Here is a 7162-nt window from a genome sequence, read left to right on the forward strand (position 1 = left end):
CGTATCACCAAACCACTTGTTTTACCCTATAAATTCACTTCCTCCTAGGTTGGATTTTGGAGACTCTTTGTTATGAAACCAGCTCAAGAAAAAGATAGAAAAGATAGATCAACAACTTAAAATTCAGCATCTTCGAGGGGGAAACCTCCTTTACATTACATAAATGAACAATTCTTGGATGATACAAATGAAAAGACCTCCTTTCTATATATAGGAGTCTAAGGGGTCATTACATAATCAGAGCCGACTTAACAATAATAATGTAAGGGCACAATAATAACAATAGTGGGCTTCTATGAGGCACAATAGTAACAATATGGACACTACATGGGTACATCAATATAATAAGTGGATTGTACTAATAACAATAAGGGGTTACACTAGTAGTATAGGGGCCTAACATGCCCCTCTCCTTCAAAAAGTGTTGTCCTCAATGCTTGAGGAGTTCTTGATGCTTCTGTATAAAATTATTGTCCTCCCATGTGGAATATTCAGCGGGTAAGTTCTTCCACTTGATGAGATACTCTGAAATTGATCGATTTCGTAGCTGTCGAGTTCTTGTTTTTGTGACTGCTCCAGGTTCCAATATGATTTTTCCTTCGTCTTCAATTTCTGGTAATATTGTTTGAATTTGGATCTTTTGTAACTTTTGAATAAGTGGCCATACTTCTTCGTCCTTCTTCCATTCATCCCTTGCTTCGTTTATCCAATCTGGTTGGATAATAGAAATAGCACAAAACAATGCTTCCACATCCTCATCCTTGAAGAGTCTTCCCATTCGGTAAGGTTGCCATTTTTTAAGTGCATGTAGTATTGCCAACATTTCCTTCTCATAAATAGCTTGCTTGAGATGTAGTAGTAAAAATACCCAATCACCTACATCAAAACATTTTTCACTACGATGTTGATCTACCTATTGTTTCATTTGATTTTGCACCGAAGTGGAGTTATCCTTTAAAATTTGGAGAACTTGTTGTTGATGCTTGATGTGATCTTTCACTGCTTGAACCTTTTTCTTCTTGATATGTCCTTGTATCTCTAGAGTTTGAGGAGTGGTAATTTCTTCCAATTTACAAGATATGGTTGGATTCATTTCTTGATGCTCGATGTGATCTTTCACTTCTTGAACATTTTTCTTCTTCATATGTCCTTCTATCTTGACAGTTTGAGGATTGGTAATTTTGACCAATGAATTACAAGATATGGTTGGATTCATTTCTTCTTTCTCGATGTGATCTTTCACTTCTTGCACCTTTTTCTTCTTGATATGTCCTTCTATCCTGAGATTTTGAGGAGTGGTAATTCTTGCCAATGCTTTACAAGATATGATCTGATTCATTTCTTCTTTCTCTGGGGTGGGGTCCCGGCGTATATCTTCTTCTTTTGATGTTTCTTGATCATTTTCTTCCTCCTCTTCATATTCTATGTAAAATAATTTCTTCTCAGCACACTTATGACCTTTAGTGCATTTGCTATCACAATTGTAACAAAGCCCTTTTTCTCTTTTTCTTCCAATTGTTGTGGTGTCAACCTTATAGGTTGTGGAAGACTAGCGGCAACAACACTTCCATATTTATAGTTGTGAGTGGTATGCTTCCTGGTTGCCATAATTTTGCTTTCCATTTTTCTTGCTAACCTGAATGCTTTCTCTAATGAATTAGGTTCCCAAAGGCGAACATCATGTTGGATATTATCCTTTAAAGACCCTATGAACACATCAATCCTATGCTCCTCTAGAATATTTTTTACCCTTATGTTCAATTTTTGGAACTCCTCAATGTGCTCCATTATTGAACCCTTTTGTTTGAGACTTATCAATTGGCTAAAAAAAGTGTTGCTTTTTGTATCCTCATAATGTGCTATCAATTCTTCCGTAAAAATTGCCCAAGTGATAAATTGTTTACGAGAGCAAAGCTATTGATACCATACAAACTGATTTGGTTCCAAATATAAAGTTGCAATACGTACCTTTTGTGTGTTTTGCACATTATTGAGATCGAAAAATTGCTCCATCTGTAATATCCATGTTGCGGGATCCTTGCCATCAAACTTCCTCATATCGATTTTTGGAATATGGTGCGTCTTCGATCCAACATTAGAGTCTATGAAATCATGATTAACATTTCCTTTCTTTGCATCATGAGTTTCCTTTCCTCCCCTTTCACCATTAGTAAGTATTTCTTGTAGAAAATTTGTCAAATCTGCCTTCAAATCTATCTTCAAATCGTCAATCTTGGCTTCCACGCCCTTTATCTTAGATTCCACTCCATTTATCTTAGCTTCTGTTAGCTTTTGTGAGAGTGAAATTTGTTGCACTTGGTCTTGTAATTTTGATATATCATGTAGCATTTCTTCCTCTTCTTCATGAGTCATGCTAGAGCTTTCAGATTGCTTACTAGGTGTTTGCATTTTCTTTCCTCGGGGCATCCGTTACCGATACTAATGCTCTACTATGCCCTTTGAATTCCTTCAAAATAATTTTTCAAACCAAGCTTAAGCAAAAATTTAAAAAATCTACACACCTTTTTTCACTTTGTAGGAGCTCGATATTGCCTCTGATGTATCTTTGTAATTCGGAATCATCCAATTCTGAAATTGTGATTTTTGGTAGCCCTCTGTGTCCTCTTTCCAATGCCACCAATCTGACCCCAATTGGATTCTCCAATGAAGAGTTATGCCAAATATCCCACAGTGACCTGATTATAGACTAATTCAGCAGAGCGAACTTGTACGACGTGCCACGTGTCCCTGTTTTTACCTTTAGCTCTGAAAAATATATACAAGAAACTACAGTCCGTCCTCTTTCTGTACCTTCTTACAAAATTTCAATCTGATGCTCAGAGAGAAAGTTATGATGATTTTCCCCAGGTCACCTGTTTGGAATGTAATTCAGGAGTCTGCAAAAAGACCAACTTCCTCAGATCATATCTCCGCAAATATAGCGTGAAAAACTCTGAAATTCGGACCCGAGCTTCAGCGCGATGTCTTCTCAAATGGGTTTTGTTTTTAGCTTCTGAAACGTTGCAGAAAAAAAGTTATAGCGAAAATGCCACGATGACCTGTTTGGAGCAGCGAAACCCTAGAATCCAAAGCTCTGATACCAAATGTTATGAAACCAGCTCAAGAAAAAGATAGAAAAGATAGATTAACACCTTAAAATTCAGCCTCTTCGAGGGGGAAACCTCCTTTACATTACATAAATGAACAATTCTTGGATGATACAAATGAAAAGACCTCCTTTCTATATATAGGAGTCTAAGGGGTCATAACATAATCAGAGCCGACATAACAATAATAATGTAAGGGCACAATAATAAAAATAGTGGGCTTCTATGGGGCACAATAGTAACAATATGGGCACTACATGGGTACATGAATATAATAAGTGGGTTGTACTAATAACAATAAGGGGTTACACTAGTAGTATAGGGACTAACACTCTTAGTTGTTCCCTCATGTTGCTACTTCATGCCTAGGGATCCATTTTCCATCCATGCACTTTAATAGTGATTGAATGCTTGATTTGTGGCAAAGGAAGGAAAATATAGTTGGGATACATCTACAAGGTCAATATCTGCAAGGGTTGTATCTTCTCCTACATTCATTAATACAAAAAGTGTTTTGTTTTCCTATACTTATGTTTCATTTATGCATATGTAGAACAATGCCTTCTTGACTCATTGTTTAGAGATATTCGTATATGCTATTTGTATGTTTTTGTTCTCTTTCTTTGTTTATTTGTTTTTCAGGTTCCACTTTTATCACTTAGAGTTGAAGTTAGAGTTTACAAGCAAGGAGAAGAGGAGAGCTTTCGTTGGATTCCATGTAAGTCTTTCTTCCATATTCTAAACTTGTCTAAGGAAAGCATAGTATTTTTGTCTATGGTTATTCTAGATCAAACCATTGGATATAGGGAGTTTGCTTCTATCCGCAGAAGGACATTATCCATAAAAAAATATTGAAATTGACTGCAAATAAGTCTGAAATTTTGCTATAACTTATTTTCTGAGATGTTTTAGACTGTGAAACTCTAAGAAACTTATGGAGACATGTAGTAGTACCTCAAATAAAAATTTTAGACTTTGTTCTCTATATCTTTAGAGATATTATTTATGGAAGTTAGAGTTTTTGAATGCTCCTGAAATCAATTTCAAAGAAGTTAGTTTGGAATTTTTGTTGTAACTTAATTTCTAGGACTTTTGGGGCCATGAAATTTTCAAAGAGCTAAGGAGATATATAGAATTTCCTCAAGTAAAAATTTTGAAATCATATTTGCAAAATGGAATATGTGGAATTTTGTTCAAGTTTGTTCTTGAGAAGAGGCCAAAACAACAAGTATTGGGAGAAGCAGACCTAGTGAAGGAAAAATATGCAAATGGACCTAGTGAAGGAAGAAGCAACAAGAAAACTAGGTGAAGGAAAACATAGCAATAAGACTTAGTGAAGTAGGTCAGTGCCTACGAATATTTGCAGCAGTGGAGATTGGTGTCTCCAGTAGGTTGGAACCTATGGATATTTGCAGTGGTTGGGATTGGTGTCTAAGTAGGTTGGTTCCTACAAAGAATTATAAAAAGAAGTTTTGTGGTTTTCTCCTGAAAGGGTTTCCATGTAAATCTTGTGTTCCATGTTCTATATATATATGATTGATTACTTATGGTCCCCCCTCAAGTATAAGTGTGTGCTAAACATGTATATGATAAATTAGCATGACCATGTGGTAACATGCTCTTTATTGATTTAACCTAGAACTATCAGATGACATGTTGTATCTTATCACTATCATTTTTTTGGTGCAAAAAGTAAACCTTAAAACAAGTTCTAAGTTCTATACAGGTGTGTCAATAGTTGGATAAATGATAATTATTGAATGAAAAGGTGGCACTCATATTAAATATTACCATGAATCATGTAGATTAAGTAATAGATACATTTCTAAGTCAAGACCTAGCATCCAAGCCTACATATCTAATTGATTGTTCCAATCTAGTAGATACATTTGATATAGTTCATAAGAGAGAACAAGCTAAGATAAATGGAGGTGAGGAATTTTATGAAGGAAAATAAATATGGAAGTGAAGGGAAGAGAATGGCGAGGAAATCAATTCTTTCAGTAACAAGTAGTTGTATTTACTATAATTATATACTTGTATGTTGTATTTTAAGAGTTAGGTAATCAGTGGAAATACCTTGCTAATAACATAAGGCAAGTTCTTGAAATATTCTATACAATAAACTAAGAGGTAAAAGGTGAATTTTATTAGGATAATATCAAATTTGTGGATCACTATGATTAAATATTCCTTCTACTAGTTTATCTCTACCGATATTTTATTCCATGTGGTTTTCAAATAGGTTGGGAGGAGAGAGAGAGAGTTTTCCCTAGTACCATGCTTGAAGTGAGGTGATAATAAATAGGTCCATGATAAGAAATATGCATATGAGTGAAAGTGTGTGAAATAAGTGATCAATCTATCCGTTTTGGAATTCACTTAATCGCTTGTTTCTCCTACTCTTTTAGCATGTGTTCAATGGTTCAATGAATGATATTTTGATTGATTCTATGAGTAATATATTTCAGATTAGGAATTCAATGCTATGAGTTTTTAATCAATTCGAACTTGGTAGATACCTAATCCTTAGGATTATGGTAAATTGTAAGTATTTTTATAAATATGGATTTAGGAGGAATACAAAGTCATATGTTGTTAGGAAGAGTCATTTGCACCTCTTGGATGATGAAATCAAATTTCACTTCTCTTTTTATCAATACATGGCTCACCTTAACGAAATTCAATCTAAATGTAGAGTTATTCCTTAGCCTAACAATGGTATTCGAGTTGGTTCATTTAATTCCATGATTCTTCCTCATTTCCATAAACACCCCTCCTACTCCTCTCTTTGACATTGTCCACTGTGATGTTAATTTTCCATTATGAGCTATGCTTTCCCTATGATGAGTAGTCTACAGTCATGTCCCTACCTCTCAGGCATAACCCTTCCATTCTCATGTGCATAAAGCCCTAAATGTGTGTGCTCAAGAAACCATCAACAATTTTTTGTCTAGATTCTCACTTGATGGTGGGTTAGTCAATCCATAACCCAAAACTCCTATAGTTCCATAGACAATAGCTAGAAGTCAATATTTTTCCCACTAGTAGCTACATGAGTGCCTTCTCTTAAGGTAATTTCTAGTCATTCCAAAAGTAAGAGGCTTATTTTTCTAAAAAAAGGTTGATCTTGAAACTATCACCACCATATGCATATCATTGTTTCTAACATAATTTGTTGTCTCCTTCTACGTGTGGTCAACCTTCTTAGTCATCTTGTGTTTCTAGTAATAGAGGAAGATGAGATACTTATTGCTGAAATTCAATCTTGAGAGGTGATTGATGTTATTATTGGCATCATATATACCTTCATAGATGATGAAACTAGTCCCATTGGTGTCCTTGCTGACATTGTTCTATATCTACTTGATGGTCCCATGCTTTCCAAATATGTCATGAATTTCCTCCAATTTTATTTTTAATGGAAGGTTTTGCACATACACAACCCTATTCAACTCCCATGGAAAATGAGTGTTGGCCTCCCTCAAAATTATGTTCATTGCATAATCAATTAGTGGTATCTCTTTACTAGTTTGGCTGAGAAGCAATCAAAATTTACTCCTAATAAACACCTTTTATGTGGTGACAAAATTTTGTTCCCTTTTATGGTGTGAAAGCATGGAGCCGAGTTACACTTTTTGGTGAAAGAGGGTGTGTTTGGGTGGAAAAAACAATGGCTCGATCGAGTATTGTTTAAGCACTCAATTGAGCTCCTTGGGTGCTAAAAAGGTAGCTCGCTCGAGGGTTAAAAAAATCCTTGATCAAGCTATAACGCTTGATCGAGCTTTAAGGCTCAATCGAGCACTTTTTTTTATTTATAAAAATCGGTCATGTGGCCTGCGTGCGCCATTTGCACAGGCCACGGGTAAACTAAGAGCTCGACTGAGACTTTAACAGTAGCTTGACCAAGAGTATTGGAGGTCGATCGAGCAATTGGAGCATGGAGCGTTCAAATCAATCTCGTCAACCACCCCACCAATGTCTTAGAGGCTCAAATGAAGGTTGGTATTCTATCTTTTTTATCTTGTTTTTTTTTCTTGCACAATTAAACAAAT

Source organism: Pinus tabuliformis, chromosome 4_1, assembly GCF_031772625.1.
Source record: "Pinus tabuliformis cultivar Carrire ecotype Pingquan chromosome 4_1, CPIR1, whole genome shotgun sequence".
Classification (NCBI taxonomy): domain Eukaryota; kingdom Viridiplantae; phylum Streptophyta; class Pinopsida; order Pinales; family Pinaceae; genus Pinus; species Pinus tabuliformis.